This window comes from Dipodomys merriami, unplaced genomic scaffold (assembly GCF_024711535.1).
Source record: "Dipodomys merriami isolate MVZ:Mamm:240054 unplaced genomic scaffold, mDipMer1.0.p SCAF_69, whole genome shotgun sequence".
NCBI lineage: Eukaryota > Metazoa > Chordata > Mammalia > Rodentia > Heteromyidae > Dipodomys > Dipodomys merriami.
The window spans coordinates 3,715,989-3,737,191 of NW_027206279.1; positions in this window are offsets into that span (position 1 = coordinate 3,715,989).

Below are 21,203 nucleotides of genomic sequence, written 5' to 3' on the forward strand. Positions count from 1 at the left end.
TTTCCATGATCCCTCATTGCCAGAATAAGCTTTGCCCCAGTGGTGTCTCTTCCTTGTTGGGATGATGTCCCATTTGTTTGTTGCTGGGATAGCATGTCCCAGTCAGCTGATGGCATGTTTTACGTTGGAGGGGAAGTTCACTGCCATTTAGTTTTTGTCACAAGACACTTTTTATATCTAATTAAAGCAACAAGGAGATCAATAGCAACAGCTCTTAAGCAGAGTCTACCTGGAACTTAAGAAGAGAAGTTAAGTTGGTCCAATAAATATCTGTAAAAGTTATTTATCCTACTGTGAGTCTGACTGAAAGCTGTAGAGGATAAAATCTGCAATGACAAGACATAGTAAACATGATGAGAGTTTTGAAATAGTAGCTGATTAACTGAATATAGCATTTTAGGATAGAACTTAACATTGAAACCAATGTCAGCTTTGTATCCAAGGCTGCTTACATACTTGGGAAATAGATTTTAGACAGTGAAAAATAGCACTTCAGTTAAAAGGTGTTGGTTTGAAGGACCTTAGCATAAATAAACATTTACGTGAACTTTGGTTTAAGCCTTAGTATAATAACTCTTAGACACATTTGTTCTTATCCAAATCTGATGAACTTTTTGAGTTTGAAATTTACTGTGGTCCCAACCACTGTCAGCTTGCCAGAGCAGAGCAGTTCCTTAGGTGTTTATCCCAATCCAAACTTTCCTTCCTCCTCGTCAAGGAATTAGGGTCACACTTTAAGTAGAGTTGATTACAAAGGGCTAGAAAGGGGGTTTGCACTTTTTTTTTAAATTGCAGCTGGCTAGGAGCAGGCTGGTTCTCATTCCTTTTACTGTTTTTATTACTAAAGATTTTTTTTAACATGATGATGACAGATTTTATGTATAAAATGAGGTTATTTTGGATATATACGCACACACTTGTGCACAAAAGTCTTAAGTTTTTTGGAATTTTAGTGGCAAAGATATTTTTTGCCTATTATATGATAAAACCATATGGTCAGTGTTGGAAAAATAGGCAATACCAAACAAAATACAGGGCAAAACTCAAATAGCAAACAACAAATACAGTTTAACAGAATCTCCATGCTTAAACCAAAGTCTATTAATAAGAACAGAAAGCCTTTAAAACAGTTTTGGTAATGAGGCACATTAGCATATGAGCTGGCCTTTGAACACCTGGAGGAGTGCAGCAGAAGCAAGTCTGGTGGAAGAGTGGGTGTCCTGCGAAAACCCACCATGTGGCCTTTCTCTCTTTGTAGGTGTCAGTCTCCAGGGCCGTAGAGAGAATTGGGGGAAGGAGGGACTCGACCGGAGGGCCATGGTGGTGGTGGGAGGGGGGTGAGATGCAGGTGCCGCAGGGGCCTTTTTGGGGATGGGGGCTGTCTGGCTGCGGGTAGGGAGAGTGAGGCTGATGGTGGCTCCATGGCAGAATTTGGTGTGGTGGGGCGATTGTGCTAGCAGTGCCATGAACATTAGGAAAGTATGGATATGGGAAACCAACATCCTGTGATTAGTTGGCTTTAGGAAATTTAAACAGAAGTAAAAGGTGTAGAACAACAGCAAGTAATCGACTTTTTACTGGTCTGTCAGATGAAAAGAATTACAAGAAACTGGAGTGTTTTGTGACAAAATGACCTTTTGAAATAGGCTCTGTGGATATAGAGGGAAAAGGAGAGAGAAGTAAGAAACAGGCCCCAGTGTGTCTGCTGTCCAGCCACTGTCAGTTTATGCAGGGCTATTAGCTTGTTGTGACTAACCCTACCTGTGTCAGCCAACATAGGCAGGCAGGCGCGCAGGCGGGTACAGGGGCAGTTTGCTTAGAGAAGAGTTTTTACTTTCAGAATTTGGACCAGCTGCAGAGAGGAAGAATGTAGTTATAAGAGGAAGGATGGAGAAAAGACTTGGGTTTATGAACCCTCTGATCCAGGATACTAGCCTTTAAGAGGAACCTAAAGGGGTTCCCTGGAACCCAGCCTGGGTCTTACTCCCAAGGGCACAAGCCAAAGGATTGTTGGCTGGAATGGAGGTGATTTAGTGGCAAATGATGTCAGGTCTGGAGTGGGGGAGAGAAAGAGAGGGAGAAGGAGAGATGGAAAGGGGGAGGGGGAGAGAGGGAGGAGAGACATTGAGTTGTTACAAGAGAAGGAAAGTTACCTTTTTAGGAGAGATGGCTGGGAGGCTTACAGCAGAGCAGGCCTTGGTGAGCAGGGCAGGACACAGAGGAGAGGAGGGTCTCTGGAGCTCTGGAGCAGAGCTGGAGGAGGATTTGGGTATAGGAGACCTCGACTCTCTGCCATTTTGTTGGAGAAAATTATTTAAGTCAGTAAGAATATTAAAATTAAGGTTTTGAATTCAGGCCAATGTCTAAAGGATAGTGAGGCCAGATTTCAGTACATAAACAAATTAATATTTTAGGCTATAAACCAGTTAGCTGGAGAGTCCTAAGGTTAGACTGTAGTCAAGTCAATGGGGTGTCTCTGAGAACAGACAACCTGGAGCCCATTTTGGAAAATTTGGTAGGACTGTAGGACTTTTCCCACCACTTCAGGTGGTTGGGAAGGATGGATCCCAATAATTAGGAGAGGGTGTCCCCAAATTCCCAATTGAAGGGTATGGGGTCAGCAAGGGAGAGACTCCTGAAGTTTCTGGGGACTCCATAGACAGGAAAGGAGGGAGGGACTTATGGAGTCTCTGGGGACCCCACAGACAGGAAGAGAGGGAGGGACTCCTGGAGCCCCCAGGCCCGTGTCAGGGGGCCTCTGCCACAGACTGGTGACCTTATCCTGAAGGGCTTTGGGTAGTGGATGGAGTCAGTCAAATGGCAGAGGGCCTCCTGCCTGGAGATCATGAGTCTGGGGACAGGGGAGAAGGAGAGAGATTGAGGGGGAGAGATAAGGCCTTTTCTGTGGCTTACACAGGGGGTCAGTTAAGCTCGGAGGACTCTGCACTCCCAGTGAAGAAGTTTCAGAAAGAGAGAGGGTAACAAAAGTCTCGATGAGAGGTGGCCAGGCAGTGAGTGGCCCTCAGTGGACCCAGTTTCTCTTGGTACTTCTCCTCTCCTAGTTTCAGCACCATATATTAGGAAAATGGAAGAGAAAGGACAAGGAAAATGCTGGACTCCATTCTCAGCAGGCTAGGACTATTTATTGAGGCACAACAGCAAGGAACCCAGCCTTCCATGGGCTTGCAGGCTGAGCTGCGGGGTGGGGGTGGGGGGAGGTTGAGTCAGGGTTTTATAGAGTCTGAGTGAGGAGACCGGTTACTTGAGTTTAATATAGGGAAGGTGACTGCAGACACAGGGAGAGAATGGGGTATTTCTGTATCCAAGTTTTCAGGCTTTTTTTAAATGTTCAAACAGCATACATCCGTCTTGCGTAGATGTTTGACCTTCACAGGGTCCAGATCTGTCTTCCAATCTCTTTAACTTCTTCCTGGACTGATAGCCTTAGAGCCAGTAGTGGAATGTTTAAACCAGGCTCAGGTAGGATTGTCCTGGCTGCGTCAAGCACATCCATGCATACCTGGGGTGATAGGGTGGGGGTCAATCCTTTACCAACTAAAGTGGTTCTCTTTGGGAGAAAGGCTCCCCCAGGCCTCAACAAGGCAGCTCACATGTGCTCAAAAATTGCTCAAGAAGTAAAGGACACCATGTTGTCTTGTTTTCCTGTACTAGAGATTGAACGTAAGACCTCAGGCTCAGGAGGGAAGTGATCTCCTGCTTGAGCTGGCCTTCTAAGTGATTGTCTTGCGTGTTATGTAATAATCCAAGCAGAGCTTTTGGGGATACAGTCCTTTGATTGGTCATTCCCTCACAAGGATTTGTCTGCTTCTTGTTATGAGTTGCTTTTAGTTTTAATTGACTTATTTATTAGAACTTTACCTTACTGGTTGCCCCAATCTGGAAGTCTGTTATGTTAGATGTTGGTATATGCCAGCAACAGAGAGCCTCGGGCAAGCTCTGCTTCCTTCAGACTTTGCCACAGGACTGGTAATTTGCTTTCTTTACTAATTTTGACTTTGAAGAATCATTAAATGGCTTAATTTGAAAAGAAATTAACCCAGCCTGGCAGAGGGCAACAAAGACTTGGAGATTTCTGGGTCATTCAGTGTTTCCTGCGACATTGGATTCAAATGACTGGTGTGAAAGCAGATTCCCATGGGACTTGTTGAGATGTGGCTGGGAGGCTGTGACATGGGGAAACACCCGGCACCCAGGAGGCCAGCACGGCAGCAGCGTGTGGAAGGGTCCTTACCTGTGTCACTGCTGGACTGGGTAGTTCCAAGGGTGTGGCAGGAGAAGGAGGGCACAGAATGGTGGGGAAGAGGGGACCAGCTTGGGGTCATTTCACTGAGCATAGGTGTCCCTCTGCAGTGAGTTGATACAGTGTCCTGGAGGATGCCACTTAGAGCCTCAAAGGACAGTGGAGGATACATGCAGCCCCCCCCCCCTCTCGCCCCCATACTGGGGCTTGAACTCAAGGCCTTACACTTGCTTAGGTTTCTTGTTTCTGGCTGGTACTCTATTACTTAGTGAACCATGCCTCCAAACCAGCATTTTGCTGGTTAGTTTTCAGATGGAGTCTCATAGGCCTTTCTATCCAGGATGGCTTCAAACCAGGAAAGGGAAGGGTAAGAAAATGGTTATGCAGTTTGAGTGCTTCCATTCATTCACGTAAAAGTTCAGAATAACAGAGATGAAAAAATGTGTTTTCCCCTCCCAAGTCCATGGTCTGCTAAGACATGGCGGTGTATTGTGGTGGAAGAGAGACATGTTCACTCTTTGTTTCCTTTGTAAGAAAATGTTGGAGGTGATGCAGGAAACGAGCATCATTGTCCAGAGGCCTGTGACCCCCCCAGACCTGTGCTTGTCCTTCGAAAATACTCTGCAGGGGGTAGAATGTGCTGTATGAATGTGCTACTTCTTTTCCAAACGTGAAATCACAGTTCTGTACCTTGAGTCTTTTCAAAACGTGACTTTACTAGATTATTACTTCTTTTCCTGGTGTGAGAATAATGGTGGCAGTGTGGTTTCAGTGTAGCCGCTTGTTTTCCCTGTGACATCTGAAGGAGAGGCGTTGCGGGAGCTCCTGTGGTCTGTGGTCACAGGCAGGACTGTACAAAGTGGTGCATTGTCTCAGGGTGCCGATAAATCCAGGTGCAGGACCTGCCCTGTCAGTGGAGGGGCCCAGAGACTTGTGTGGCACCACAGCTGGTCCTTTCTATGGGGCACAGACGTGTTTCTATGGCAGAGAGGCTGTGTCATTAGCTGCTAGCCTGTCGCTATGGTGCTTGGGTGTTGAGAGGTTAGCAACCTCTCTGTGTATATAAAGGGAAACATTGAGCTATGTTGTGCATTTTGAGAGAACAATCCACTGATTATTTTAATGTAGAAAAAGGCTGATGCATCTGAAAATAACCATATAACATCTTTTAACCTTAAAAAAGATGGGTCTTCCCATCTTTTTCTTCAAATGTGAAAAGTTCTGAGGGAATTTGGCTGTCACCATTATCTGATATTTTCATACTGACATCAGAATAAGAGTTTTGTTAGCTCCCAAAGAGCAGCTTCTGACAGTGTGGACCTCTCTTCAGTCCGCACAAGGAGCTGCGTTTGCCTACTGTCCTCCAGCCTCTCCCGGGGTCTTCCTGCATGCCTCTTGCTCCTATACTGCCATACTTAGTTGTTAGGGACAGAGGAAACTGTGGAACCCTGTCCACTCTCCAGGATCTACACAGGAAACTAACCCTGTTCCTCTCCAGAGGTCGGCTTCCAAACCAGTGAGTCCCTGGGGAAGGTGGAGAGGCTCTGTGCCCTTTCCCTGGGCACACACTGATGTCTACCACAACCTCTGCAGTGCTTTGCGCTGTCTTCACTGAGAAATATATATCAACACCAACCTAAGCAAACCTCTCTGCACCACACTGCAGGCTTCCTTTGCAAGCTTCTTCAGTATGTTTTCTGGATGAGGCAGTACAAATTCTTCTCTGAGACTTCAGAGCTGGAAATGTTCTTGTGTGTTGGGTTGTATTCTGAGACCTTCCTGCCACAGCTGATGTCTGAATGGTGAGTTGTGTGATGAAATAAAGAAGAAAAAAATGCAGAAAGGACATGCAGTGTTGCCCTGTCAAATGCACAACACACCCATGCACTTCTGTAGACTGTAGCACAGGGAAGAGCTCTGAGGGGCTTGGTATGGAGGAATGAACTTGTTCTTCAGCCAGGCCTGACTGCCCCAGGAAGAGAGATTTTGACAGATGTCACATGTAACTATAGTATCTGCCTGATTCTCTCCACCTGTGGCCCTGGGGGACAGAGAAAACTGGTGTTAGCTTTGCCTGGAGGCACCGTTTTGATCTCCCCACACGTCTGCTTCAGTGGGCTTTGGATACAGCTGTAGAAAGGAATCAGCCTTGGAGGTTTTGTAACTGTAACCCATTGCTGTTCTGCTACAGCTCGGTGTCCTTCCTACCCTGTTATCTCTGCTCGGAGAGTGTAACTGTGGGCTTCTTACCTCCATCCTCACTTGTTAAGCCCTCCTATCTGATCACCTGACCACACCTGGCCCAGCCTCTTCCTGTTCCTCTCCATGTGGGGCCAGCTCTGACTAGAAGCTCTGCCATATTGCTAAGTGGCCATTTGTCCCTAGATTGGACTGTCTGTCTCCCTCCTCTCCTCCTCTCTTCCCCTCTTCCCCTCTTCCCTTTGTCCCTCCTCTAGTTCCCCCCGCCAATCCTCCAGGTTCCACACTGGCTAGGCAAATCAATGCTGTGTTCATTGAGCCAGGCTCCCAGCCCTTTTGCTTTTAGTTTTTCAAATTGGCTTCCCTGGGGGCTCCTCTCTCTGGCTCCCAAGTAACTGGAATTCAGATACAAGCCACTGTGCCTGGCTACCATGTCTTTTTGTCCTCAGAAGTTAAGAGGGGGAGAGACAAATGGAATTACGTAAGCCCTGAGACCTCAGGAGGGGCCGTCTCACTGAGACTCCCACACTCAGTGCTGTCTCTGCTGAAGTCTAGGTGTGGTAGGAGACATGCCTTCATTGATTTGTGTTAGGTTTTTAAAAAGAGGTAGCCGAGTAAGAACAGCACCACACACGTGCTATTCAGGTAAGGAATAGGTTTATTTCATCGTTCTGGCTGGCACCAGGCCATCTTGGCCCTCCACGCGGTGGGGAAAGGCCTGGGAAAGAGAGCTGGGAAAGAGAGAGAGCTGGGAAAGAGTGAGCTAGGAAAGAGAAGAGAGCTGGGAAAGAGAAGGAAAGAGCTGAGAAAGAGCTAGAAAAGAGCAGAGAGAGAGCTAGAAAAGAGAAGGGAGCTGGGAAAGAAAAGAGAAGGAAAGAGCTGAGAAAGAGCTAGAAAAGAGCAGAGAGAGCGTCTGGGCCTGGGCTAGGCCTTATCTAGGGTATGGGCGGAGAAAGGTATGACCACATCAAATTCAGATGTGACCTCAGTAGATGCAGGTGTGACCTCTTCCAGGTGTGCCAGTTGCCTAGGTAACGCAGGTACTGGGTGGAGACTTTGCTGCGAGGAGGGTGGAGTCTGCTCACCATCCAGGAGCGGACCTTACAATTTGTTCCCCACTTAACCTTGGGAAGGCAGTCTACATAGTGGGAGGAATCTAATCAGGGAGGAAACTTGAGACCTGTTCACTTTTCATACTTCCCTAGTGAGAGCAAGAGGACTGGTTAGCTGGCCATCCATTCACTGCCTTGGGAGAACTGTCAGGGAGACTGAGTGTTGGTGAAGTGGGGAGGGGTAGCGGAGGGACTCCATCCTTATATCCATCCAGTGTCTGGGAAATCAGTTTACGAATATTGCCTTTCTTCCTGGCCTATCTTGTCTAACCTTATTTCCCCTTTTATTATTTTCTTAGTTATTTTAAATGTCTGCTGTTTCACTTTATGATATGAATCTTTAGATATTTCTTATCTTTTGAACAAGATAGGGAATAGATAAACAGATAGAATCTTCCCCAAATATCCAAGTCCTTTTATATCTGCTTGGCTGAGTGATCTGCTTTGCACTGTAGTTTCACAATTTAGAAACACTGAGCTTCACACAATCCATGAATATACTGCATAAACGTAAAATGACTTCCAAACAATTATTAGCAGCCAGGTTCCTGTAATCCTAGCTATTCAGGAGGCTGAGATCTGAGGATCTTCTTTTGAAGTAAACATGGGCAGAAATGTCTGTGAGACTCTTATCTCCAGTTAACCACAGAAAAAGCCAGAAGTGGAGCTGTGGCTCAAGTGGTAGAGCACTAGCCTTGAGCAAAAGAAGCTCGGGGACAGTGCCCAGTTCCTGAGTCCAATCCCCAGGCCCAGTGTGTGTGTGTGTGTGCGCACACACACACACACACACACACACACACACACACACAATACTAGCATCACTACTATCCTCTGCTAATACCAATTTTCAGGTGGGTTTTAATTTTTAATTTATATTTAAATTCAATCATTTAGGTTGCTCTGCCTTTGGAACGTGCCCAGAGACTAGCCTCCTCTGTGTTTAATTGAGACCCTAGATTCAGCCTGATGAGTATTCTGCTGCTAACTAGTCTCTAGCACAGACTAAGCATCTCGTCAGTCCCATGGCCCTCTGGCATTACCCTGGGTGTTGAGGTGTAGTGTTGGGGAGTCCTGTCTTTCAAGGGGACAGGAGAGCAGATTCTTAAGAGCATCTGATTCCTGGTGCAAATACTCATCAGTAGAGAAGTCTGGGAGAATCTTAGATGTTAGGGGCTCAGATTACACTGAACTGAGAAATCTGCGTTTTTATTTTTATTTTTGGTGGGACTGGGGTTCAGAAACACTGAGTTTCTTGCTTGCTAGTCAGGTACTCTACCTGTTATGCCACCCTTTTATTGATTTAATTTTGTTTTTGATAGTCTTGCATTTTTGCCCAGGCTGGGTTGGATCATGATTCCCCCCTCATACCCCCATCCCCCTGCCAGGTAGCTGTGTGCAGTCTTACACACAGGTCCTGAAACCTGTATCTCTTCCAGGTATTGTCAGTTGTGCACTTAGAAACTATCCATGGTGGCAGTGGTACCCTTTGAGGCTTTGAGGCTCATCTCTACCTGTCTGAGGTGTTGCTGTGACCTCATCTTCAGCAAGATTGACTTTCCAGGTTTTGTGTAGATGCTGGAACTCTCCCCTCCCCCCATTCTGTGTGTATCTCTGGTTCCTTTGAAGAGAATTTTCAGGAAGAAATATACACACTGGTGGTGTGGTCACGTAGCCCAGTATGCTGCTTCTCCCGTCCCCATTTGCTTCCTTCAGCAACAAACTCAGAGTCTCATGTCTATGAATGCTCCAGTTCCCTGGCTGGAGTTTCCTTCTTATTTATTTTTGTGCTGCTGCTTTGTGGGGATGTGTGCATATGCTTGCATTTGCTGACTTGGAAGATCAGACTGGCAGGTCCAACAGGGATGGAAAAGACTTGGTAACAGCAGATTTGGTAGGAAAAGCTTTCTTCTTTAAGGGTAAAAGGAGGAAGCGTGTCCATGTTTGTTTTTTTAAGGATACATATAATTGTAAATAAAAATACACTGCTGTGGTCAGGAGGCGTCTCCCATCTCCTGGCTCTTGGCTTCCACTGTAGGGTTGCAGAAATGACCGCCCGAGTGTTGGTCTGTTTGCCTGGATCATCTGAGATAGACAATGTAAGACTTTTCTGTCTTTCAGCTGTCACTCAGAAGCAGAAAACACCCAGAAGTGTGCTTTGCCCCCTCCATCCAGTGCTGTGTTCAACTCTACCCAAACCCAACCCAAGCGCAGCAGCTGCCTGAGTTCCCCCTCCTCCTAGCAGAGCTTCCACAGTCCCCCGCAGGGAGACTGGCGCTCACAGCCTCCTTCTTTGCCTCTGCAATGTGTAGGGCACCTGAATTTGTGTTCTGCCTTCCATCACCATCTTCTCCATGATGCCATCTGTAGACTTGTGGGACTCTGTAGGGAAGGAAAGATTGTGCACCTGCAGCTGATGTCCCCACCAGTGAATTCAGGAGAGTTCTGATTTCTTCAGCAGTGAACTGTGGGGGGATTTGAGACCACCATGGAGAGAGGAGATTCCTCCTGGCAAAAGCCCCTTACTCATTCAGTGATGTATCAATTCTATATTTATCAGTTTGCTCATCGGTGATGGAGCAGCTGAAGAATCCAGTAAATCCTCCTTGTCCCCAGGGATATATTCCAAGGCCACCTGCGATGCCTGGAGCTGTGGATGGTACTAAATCCTATGAGTACCATGATTTTCCTACAAACGTACCTGCAATAAAGTTTCACATATAAATTGTGCCCAGCAGGGGACTACGTATGTTACTGAAGAATAAATAGAACAGTTTCAAACATGATTTGTAATAAATGTGTGTCTTCCCATCCTCTTGTGGCTATCACATGACTGAGGCCCAGCTAGTGAAGCGGCTGGAGGAATAACCCAGCTATGGGGCTTCAGAAGACCACCTAAAGCCATGGGAATTACCCAGGGCTGGAGAAGAAATAGGGTTATTTGCTCGGAGCAACCTACTCCACCACTTCTTGTTAGCTCACAAATTTCCCCAGCTCTTTCTGAAGTCTGCTGAGAAATATCAGGCACATTCAAGCCTGTTTTTAAATATCTTCAAGGTAACCAAAGTGATGCATCAGTGAATGAGTGCTATTTTCTCTCAGGTCCACAGTGGTCTTCTGAGTGGAAGAGGGGGGTGGGGAAATCCTGTGCTGCACAACATACTGGGAACTATAGTTTCTAGGTGAGGGAAATCATCGTCTGTCATTTCTGTACCCATTGGGCATTGAAAAAAAGCACAGTAGAGCAAGGCTGCACTTGAAATAATCTACCTGTCTTTGTTTTCTCAGGTAAGAGGGACAGGAACACATATTTCCAGTTGTTTCCCTTTTAAATTGGGGCAGCACTCATGCCAGTGGTTCATGTGGATTAGGATCCACCGCTAGCTTTTGGGGTGCATGAAATGGCATCTTTAAAAAAAAGCCATGGGAATCAGTCACTGCTGGTTTTAGTTCCCATCTTTATTGGGCAGAAAGGGTTTGCATTCTGCTCCCAAACAAAGGCTGGAGGAGGGGGTTTGGGGGGTCCAGTTCCTTACAAAGCAGTTTTCTTCAGTGCTTTTATGTGCCACGCACAGACGAGGTGTAGTAGATTAGAAGGGCACATTCTTATTTTCATGGAGGTGAGTTTACTAGTTAAGGGTCAGTGAAGAACAAATGACATCTGTTAGGCACTTACTGTATGCAAGCCTGCGGTTTAGGCAATCACGGGTTGGCACCCAGCAAAGGGCAGGTGGGGGATCCCTGTAGACAGAAGGCGTGGCATGGCACCCTGCCTCCGGGATGTAGGACATCCGGGCCTGCGGCTGGGCCCATGGAGGTCTAAAGGATAAGGCAGTGGCCCTTGCTGGGGACTGCGGCTCTCAGTGAAAACCTGAGAGTGACACGGAACTGACACCGAGCTAGACATATTGAGGCAGAGTTCTGTCTGGAGGAAGCAACCTGGGAACTTGCATCCTTGACTAGAACTACAATACCAAATCCAGACCCCTAATGTGGCCTGGTATACATAGGAGTTGAGTAAGAAAAAAAGAGGAGGAGTAGAACTTACATCTTTACGTCAGAAGCTCTGTGCCAGAGCCTCCCCGGCTGAGAATGAAGATCTTGTCAGGACATTGGGAATACCTGTGCTCTGGAGAGATTAGATGACCTCTCAGATGACCTGGGTGAGGTTGGAGGAAGGTTGGTCTCGACGGTGGTGACCTCCAGCCCACTTGGGCTCACAGGTATCACTGCTGAGTCCCCTGCCAAGGCTGTGGGACCATTTGAAGGGGGCTGGGGCTCTGGCAGGTCTTCTCAGTAGTACCCGCTATTCCTGCTTGCATGTTTACAGTGTAACCCCAGATGAACTGGAGAGTGTCTGCGGACAACTTCTGGGAAAAGCACGGTCTGCTAAAGCCTGAATTTGTATTAATTTTGTTGTATTAATTTTGTTGTGTCAGAGCTATCCCTTCTTCCTAGCATGGAGAAGCCTGTCCAGCTTTAGTAGGAGAAAATAAGGTGCATATATGTACTTTGTGTGTGTTTGAATATAGTGCATGATACATATATGATGTGCTATAATATTAAGAAAGCAATTCTATATATTACCCATAATTACATATTTTTATAGATGATTATATGTATGTATGTTTATATGCATGTTACTCATACACGCATATAACCCAGTGAGCCACAGACACCAAAGGGGACCTGAAGGCCGGGGAGAGATCCCATATTTCTTCATTGTTATGTGGCCCTATGCACTGGCAGCTCCAGGTCAGCTAAAGAAGGAATGGAGGCTGGAAGTTGAACTCTGCATAGGATATGGGCAGGTGACAGGAGGAGGAGACCAGGATAAAGATCAGAGGGCCCTGCACCAGCCTACACTGTCTTCAGTCATCGCGGATGTACACATCGTTACTCCCTACTTTTCCAGTGAGGGAACTAAGGCTGAGCAAGCTCAGCTCATTTGTCTCAGGCCAGCTGGCACAGAATCTGCATGCTGTCAGTATTCCCAAATGAATAAGTGAATGAGTTCAGGCCACGAAGCTGTCAAGGGATGATTAGGATAGCACTCAGGGCACTGGAATAGTGCGCAGCATCCTCTCTGGACTGAACCACTGCCTCCCTGTAAGCAAGCCCAGCTGCCAGAACTGGCTGATGGAGTTAGGTTACAACCAGAAGCTGCCGCTGCCTGCCGCTGTCTACATGAAGGAATGCTGTTTGCTGTTTCCCTCCTACTGATACTGAAATGGAGTCAGGGAAAGACTCCAAGCATAACATACATGCCAGGGAAGAGGGCAGCCTCCAGGGACCATGCTGATAACATGCCAAGAAGACACTGAAACCATCATTCTGCTGGATCAGGACTAGCTTCTCATCCAAAGCCCATGGCTGCATAGGATGGACACATGCCATAGTCAAGCTGAGGTGGTCTCTTCCATAAAGTGGGCCATGGGAAGAGCCCAAGGGCCACTTTCACTGGGAAAGCCTGTGGAGAAGAGGATTCTGGAAGCCAGGGCCAAGTACTGCTGGGTGGTGCTGAGATGCCCAGTTTGGAGACCCCTTCCTCTTCCTGTTTCCATTCTCCCTCCACAGCCAACTGGCAGAGCCTAATGGAGACCAGAGCAGAGCTGTGGTTCACAGAGGTCCAGGCAGAGTATGAAGCTTAGGGATAGCAGATCAATAATAGACACAGTCAGAGAGCTAGACCACTCCGTCTCTTGTCCTAAACCTCTACTCATCACACCCAAGGGACTCAAAGGAAAGACACAAGATGTCTGTCCCGTTAGAAACCCATCCAGGAATTTCCTTGGGAAGCAGCGCTAGGAATATAGGGTGCACAGGTGCTGGGGATTTGGTACATATGTCAAGTTCTGAGCCATCGTTTCTTTTTGAACAGCCAAGGGGCTTTCCCGTCTCCTCCTCTTTTCCTCTCCTTCCTGTTCCTAATTCTTCTCTCTCTCTCTCCTCTCTCTCTCTCTCTCTCTCTCTCTCTCTCTCTCTCTCTCTCTCTCTCTCTCTCTCTCTCTCTCTCTCTCTCTCTCTCCTTATATTTTCCCTCTCTTCACATCCTTCTCTGTTTCTTCCCACTTCTTAAAAGTGGGAGAGCATAGTGTGGTCAGGAGGGTGAATCCAGGCAGGGGAAAGGCCCAGGAGGAGATCCCAACACTGACTTTTTCACTTTCACATTTTACAAGTGGAAGTAAGAACGGCTAGGATGAATGTATTTTGAAAGCAATAAATCAGAGAATAGATATGTGCTTCTTGAGGAATACTAGATGATGAGTAAATACTTGTTTCTATCTCTCCTATATTATAGGATGGCTTCTGAGCAACACCTTCTGAAAGCAACTTGATAGTTACCATGTATGCATTGCAGCGTCCTGGGCTGCGGGTTTACCTTAGACCCAGCCTCCATGCTTCTCCAGTCCTGAACTGTTTAGTATTCATTTTAATGTGGCTATATTTCAGGGAGCACTCTCTTGACTGTTTAGAAAATAGAAGACTTCAAAATTCAGTGTGCTGCTGTCAAGATTATTGAGCTGGCATAGTTGAACTCACCTAAGGGAAAGTTTTCAGTGAAAGGAAAGGAAGTCAATGTAGTTATGTCTACCTTGGCTGGTATCCATGGCACATGGAAGGTTCCAGAGCTATCTTCCACTTACAGCCCCAGCTTTCAGAGGCCATTCACCATCATGACCTGGAAAAGGACCACCAGGGCCTGGACGGTTGGAGGGATGTGTGCTTTGTCCTCAGTGCTGAGACACCTTGCTAGCTAGGTACTTTCCAATCCACAGAACCCTTGGCTAGAGCAGGCTAGAAAGTCCTTGCTGCCCAGCCGAGCTACAGCAAAGTGTGTAAACTGGCCACTCTGGCTAGGGCTTCTCCTCCTTATTGCTTAGATTCATGCATCTCAGGCCATCAGAAATGCCTACCGGGGGAGAGGGGGAGTGTGGGGGTGTGGTGTGGGGTGTGTGTGGTGTTTACATGCATGTATTCGTGTTCCTCAGTCTCTTATCTTCCCCCCAGAGTAGTCCCACATGCTGTGCCATGGCTTAGTGTCAGAGACATTTCTTTTCAATTCTGGTCCTTGCAGGACTGATGGAAAGAAAAGTAAAGAATCAAATGATTTTTTACTGTGGGATTTTTAGTGTTTCAGATGCGCAAACTACATTCCAAAACCTATACTGGTGTAGAGAATGCTCATTTGAAAGAGTTGGAGGATAATTCAAGCATGAAGCACTTCCTATCAGAAGTGAAAAGGATTTCACAGGAGGTGGTCAGCTAACTTGGATACAGATGATGTTTCAATTTTAGGGGATTTTTTGACTTCAGTTAAAAAAAAAAAGCCTGAGAGGGTGGTTCCAGAACTGGTTCAGTAAATTTCTGACTTCCCTGAAATCCTGTGCTCTTCTTTCTCAGGTATGGTACCTCATGGTTACAAGATGGCTGCTGCTGCAATGCCAAGCATCACATTTACACTTAATGGCATCCATGACAGAAGCTTCAGTTCAGACTTGGTGGATGACAAGGTAAGTTCAGCTGGAAAGCTACTTGGATTCCTGAGTGAACCTGTGCTTCAGAACTGGTAAGATGACCCCGAGTTTTCCTCTTTGACTTGAGATGCTGAGTGCCATCGCTATCTATCTAGTATTCACTGAGCATTTACAATGTTGTTTCAAACTCTTGTAGAGGATCATTTTAATCAATCTGTAACAAGTTTATGAGAAAGTATTATCATCCTCATTTTGCAGATAAAAAAATAAAGCTTAATGAGAGCATGTCTTTACATTGTTGGTCTCAATTAGCAGACCATGAAATCAACTTTGTAGGGTCATGAAAAGCTTAAATGTGTTTTTCAACATGGCCAGTGGCTGTGATTTCAAGTGTGAACCAGTGGCTCACACTTGAAATCCTAGCTACTCAGGAAGCTGAGATCTGAGGATCGTGGTTCAAAGCCAGCCTGGGCAGGAAAGTCCGTGAGTCTTTAATCTCCAATTCACTACCAGAAAGCCAGAAGTAGAGCTGTGGCTCAAGTGGTAGAAGGCTAGCTGTTGAGCAAAATAGCTCAGGGACAGAGGCCAGGCCCTGAGTTCAAGCCCCAGGATGGGCTTTTTAAAAAAAAAAATATAGAACAGAATCAATGAAACATGTCAAGGAAAAATGTTTATTAGTCCGCAGAGCCAGACCATGGGCTTGCAAGTCTGTGCCTTGCAATATACTGACTTAATTCCTGTCATGACTGTGGACCTCTTAGAAGGTGGTGGGTTCCAGCCTCCCTGGAAAGGCTGGGTGTCCCTCATGCTGGTGCTAGCTTCTTTTCTCTTGTCTTTGAGGTGAGTGGGGAGCACTCTAGGGAGATTAGAGGGAGGAGAAAGTACACTGTATTGCTGCTTGGCTTATTTTTATGTGCATAAGATAGAGATTTCCTCTAGGAAACGATTCTTTTTACAAAAGAGGAGACTGTTCCACCAGTCCAGCCCATACTGTACAGCAGCCCCAGGGCTCCGCACCTGTAGGAGATTGAATGGAAGTATTGTTTCCCGTCCATTGAGCTTGGAAGCAGAACGGAATGTTGACAAACTTGGGTGTTGGTTTGGGTTTCTCAGAGTTGCTAGCCATTCTCCTTTTGGCAGGAAGGAGAATGAGACTGGGGAGAAGCAGCTCATCAAGGTGTGGGTATGGAAGCTGCACCTAGCAGCAGAATCTTAATGGACTTGTGGGTGTTGCTTCAGCTTGGCCCCTGACTCCTGGAAGTGAGGCCAGTGTGGACTGTCAAGACAGCATGGTGCCCAGAGCCAGGGCAGCCCTGCTCCCCTTGCAGCTTGCATCGTTGTGAAAAGTCAGGAAACACAGACCAGGTGGCTTGAAGTCAGGGTTTTGCCCAGCCCCTCCTGGGTTTACTGTCTACCTGGCCGCATTTAACCTTTCATGGTCCATTTCTCCCTGGCTCTGCTGGGAAGCCATGAGTTCTCTTTAATTATTGCCTGTCTGTGATTGTGCCTGAATCATCTACCTCCCATAGATGAGATATTCCAGGGCAACTCTGTTTTCATTGCCCTCTTGCTGCCAAGACCCATCCACTGATTGCTTTCCGTGACTCCCTTCTGTCTTGGGACACAAGCCCTTTGGCCTCACCAGAATGAACAAGAAACCCTTCTGTTGTGTTCATAACTTCATTGTGGAAATTTTTTCCACACAGCCAAAATTACAGCCTATTTCATTCTTCTGGTCTTAGGCCTTGATTTAACTCTGAACATTGAAATGCAAGCACTGATCACACTGAAATTTTTAATTTCAGTGCATTTGAGTATTTCCCATTGGGAACATTTGCCATATTATTTAGGAGAATCGCCCTTAATGCCATCAAGATGATTTCTCATACTTTCCAGGATAGGTTGTAAGATGACTTTTTACATTGAATTTAGAGCATAGTACTTCAAACAACCGAAGTTAGTTTTCTTTTAATCTGGTCAAAGTCTCAGCAGCAATGTTTGTGTTGAGCCTCCCTTTCTTGTGTGATGTTATAAATCGTGTGTGTGTGTCTGTGTGTCTGTACGTTCTGTTCAGCCATCTCTCCAGCCCTGGGGTAGCAGTGCCCTTTTAAGCATGACAAGAAGACTCAATTTCATGGGCTCTGTCTCATACCTTACTGTTAACATTACAACCTTACATGGTTTGAATTCAAGTCGCATTGAATTTATACATCCATGTAAGGTAAATTGACTCTTTCTATTCTTTCCTTCACTTTAGTTTTTAAGTCCTTGAATAAAATTCAATTTGTTTCTGTAAGAAACTACAACAATAAAAAAGGAAAAAATAGAGGCTACCCATGGGTGGATTTTATGAATGCACTTTGAAAACATGATGCTAAATAAAAGAAGGAAGACATGAACTATCATATAGTATGTTCTTCCATTCAAATGAGTCTGGACTAGAGAAATCACAGTGGACAAGAGGCTGGATGAAGGGAAGAAGGAAGATAGGGCAAAGAAAATTTTGAGGGCTTTTTTGAGATGATGGAAATGTTCTAAAATTGTCTGTAGTGATGGCTGCATGCATATATAAATAGAGTTAAATTGATTGAATCGTCTACTTTTTTCCCTGTCCTGGGGCTTGAACTCAGCCTGGGTGCTGTTCTTGAGCCTGTCTGTGCTTGAGGCTACTGCTCTACCACTTGAACCACAGCATCACTTCCCACTTTTTCTGGGTAGTTTATAGGAGATAAGAGTCTCACAGACGTTCCTGCCGGGGTTGATTTCAAACCATGGTCCTCAGAGCTCAGCCTCCTGAATAGGATTACAGGCATGAGCCACTGGTGCCCAGCTTGAATTGTCTACTTTTTAAATGGGAGAAATGCATGCCATCAATTATACCATTTTAAATGGTGTTATAAAAATATAAAAAAGGTCTGCATTGCTTTTGTTAGACTTATTTCAAAGAACCTACAGATACCTACACATATGCCAGTTGTGTGGGACAGTTGTCTCAAAGGATAGAGCCTCCTTTTTGCCTTAAGTGTGCCCCTTCTGAAAGCAAGTGAGATCGTGGGTAAGTGGTGGGATGGACTTTCCTCAGAGGGCTCTGCAGGGTCCCTTGGTGGGTTTTCTTTGAGAGCCATCTGTCTTCTGTAAGCAGAGAGAACTTCATGGTTTTGCTACTTCCCAAGCTGTGGTCAGATTTTGTTCCTTCATTGCTTGGGCCATGGAATGTAGTAGGTGATCCTTAAATGCATGACCCAGGGTCTCAGATGGCCCCAGTGCTGCTGCCCTCTCCTCTCTGCCTTGCCTTCCCTTTCTTCCCTGCTCTCACCTTCCCTCCCATGCCCCTCTTGTTGGAGGCTAGCTCTTGCCTTCTTGTTCTTCCAGAGTCTGAGATTCACTCCTCTGCTACACAAGAACATTTCAGTATAACCCCCTGGGAAGAAAGTGGAGTGACCAGAATTTCTGCAGACTCCCAGCCTCAAGTCTTCCACTGGCACACGCACCTATACCCATATATATTGCTTTCCTGCGTGATTCTATAGAGAATTAATTCCTAGGATAAGACCAACTTTTTTTTTCTTTTTACTTACTTGGATTCAGTTGACAAAGGGCATTGTTTAGGATTTTTTCCATCTCTGCTCTTGGGAGAGAGTGGCCTGTGGTTTTCCTTGCTCATAATTCCCTTATCTGGTGTTGGTACTAAGGCATATGTTAAGCTTCATAAAATAAGATGAGAAACACTTGTTTTTTTCCCCCTAATCCCTGGAAGAATTTAAGATTTAAATTGTTCTTTTTGTTTGAATACTTGGCAGAAGTTGCTGGTGAAGCCATTTTCTTTATCAGGAAGACATTAACTGCTGATTTATTTCATAGTAGGTTATCTTTCTTGAAGTAGTATTGTTGAAATATATTTTCCTAGAAATTTTGTACACATTTCAACATTCCCACTAAGTTTTTAAATATGTTGCCAGACATTTTTGTAGTAGTCTTGTCTGCTGAGTGTCTGCAGCATTTTCGGTTGCATTCACACTTGTGTTCCTAATTAGGTATATTACTGCCTTCCATCATTGATTCCTGTACAATTATGGTTGAGGTTTTCTTTTTTTTCTTTTCTTTTTTTATAATTTTTTATTGAGATTAAGTGATAACATAAATTTCACAGTGTGATTAAGATTTTCATTTGTAAGTTTTCTCCCCAAAATCTTTTTTTATATATTTACTTCATTAATTTCTACTACTGTTGTTTTTATTTTCTACTTTTTCTTCAGTGGATACTTTTCCTACATAGAGTTTTATTCCCTACACCATGCATGCATTTAAGGCTTTAAATTTTTCTGTGTTTTTTTCTCGAGCTCTGTCCATTATGTTTTGATGAGTAATTTTTGTATCATTTAGTTTTGTATTTTAAAATTTATATCATATAACTATTTTGGCTCAATGTACAGGATGCGTGTTTCCATTTATTGGAGTTTTTCATTTTTTCAATTTTCCACATCTTTTATTAGTTGTACTTCTAGTTACATTAAGCTATTTTTCATTATCATGTGCAATATATGTAATTTATATATTATATATTAATTTTTGTGCCAGTACTGGGGCTTGAACTCAGGTCTAGGGTGCTAGCCCTTAGCATTTTCACTCAAGAATTGTGTTCTACAACTTGGGCTACAGCTCCACTTCTGGCTTTTTGATGGCTAATTGAGGATAAGTATCTTTTCTGCTTGGGCTGGCTTTGAACCTTAAGCCTCAGATCTCAGCTTCCTGAGTAGCCAGGATTACAAGTGTGAGCCACCAGTTCCTGGCTGAATTGCCATCCTTACAGTTGAGGGATCTACTTCTTTGCTTCCTAATAAGAAAGAGAAATCAGATAGAAGTTGGGGCTGGGAAGGTGGCTCAGTGGTAGAGCGCTTGCCTTGCATGCATGAGGCCCTGGGTTCGATTCCTCAGCACCACATAAGCAAAAAGAAAAAAAGCCGGAAGTGGTGCTGTGGCTCGAGTGGTAGAGTGCTGCCTGAGCTGAAGAGCTGAGGGACAGTGCCCAGGCCCAGAGTTCAGGCCCCACGACTGGACCAAAAAAAAAAAAAAAAGAAGTTTTAGAGATTGCTGAAAACTGAGCTTGTTCAGGCCAGTTGACTTAATGTTGGCATACATGCTTTATTGCTTACACTTTTATATTTTTGTTCTGGAGGTAAAGAGCCCTATCTTCTTTTGATTTTCAAGTTTCTAGGAAATTCTTACTCCTTTCAGGAATTCTTTAGCAGATGACATAAGAAAATTGGGTAATCTGAAAGGAACAAGAGAACCTAAAAGATTTCCACTATTGTGCCTGCCCACCCATTCCCCCCTCCCCCCCCCCCCCCCCCAGCTCAGAAATCCTTTGGTAGCTAGAGACCATGAAGGTGACATAGAGGATGACTTAAAGAATAGCCAGGTGTGGCGTCCACTGCAGTGACGTGCACTGTTTTCAGGCCTTCTTGGAGCCTGGGATGGCTCAGTTTGCTGTCATAAGTAGGTGGCCGAGGGGAATTCTTTGACTTTGTGCAGGGCTGGCTGAAGTTCTCATGTTGGAAACTCTGGAAGCAGCTCAGGCAGCAAACCTCTTTGATTTATGAGCTCCCAGATGCCACCACCAACATTAGATGATTATATTGGGATATTTGTTTGGATTGCCTGGACAGGATTATATTATACTCCAAGTGCTTCAGGTGGACATGGCCCTCCATTGCCATGATCACGTTAGCAGTCACTGGCAGGAAGTATCAGCCTCCCAAGACAGACTGTCCTTTGGAGCTTTCTAGAGGACAGAAAGCCCTTGGCAGACAACAGTCTGGACTGGTCCCTGGGCCTGGAAGTCTGTTCCCTGCAGAGCTCAGAGTACCACCATGGTGGCAAAGGGCAGAGTACCACTGCCTATGTAGAGAAGACCACGCTGCTACCTCCTTGCTGATTAGATCGCCTGGGCACTCACTGGTGCTGAGTTGCAAACACCCTGATTTAGTTTCCCCTTGGCAGGAGCTGCAAAAATAGGAGAGAAAACAGCTTATAAATTCTTTAATGGTTCTTGGAGCCACCAATGATTGCTTGCAGACTGGATTTTCAAGCAATATCATTAAAAAGGTTCCAGGGGACATGGGGAGGGGTAGATAGCTTTATACAGGGAGAAAAATA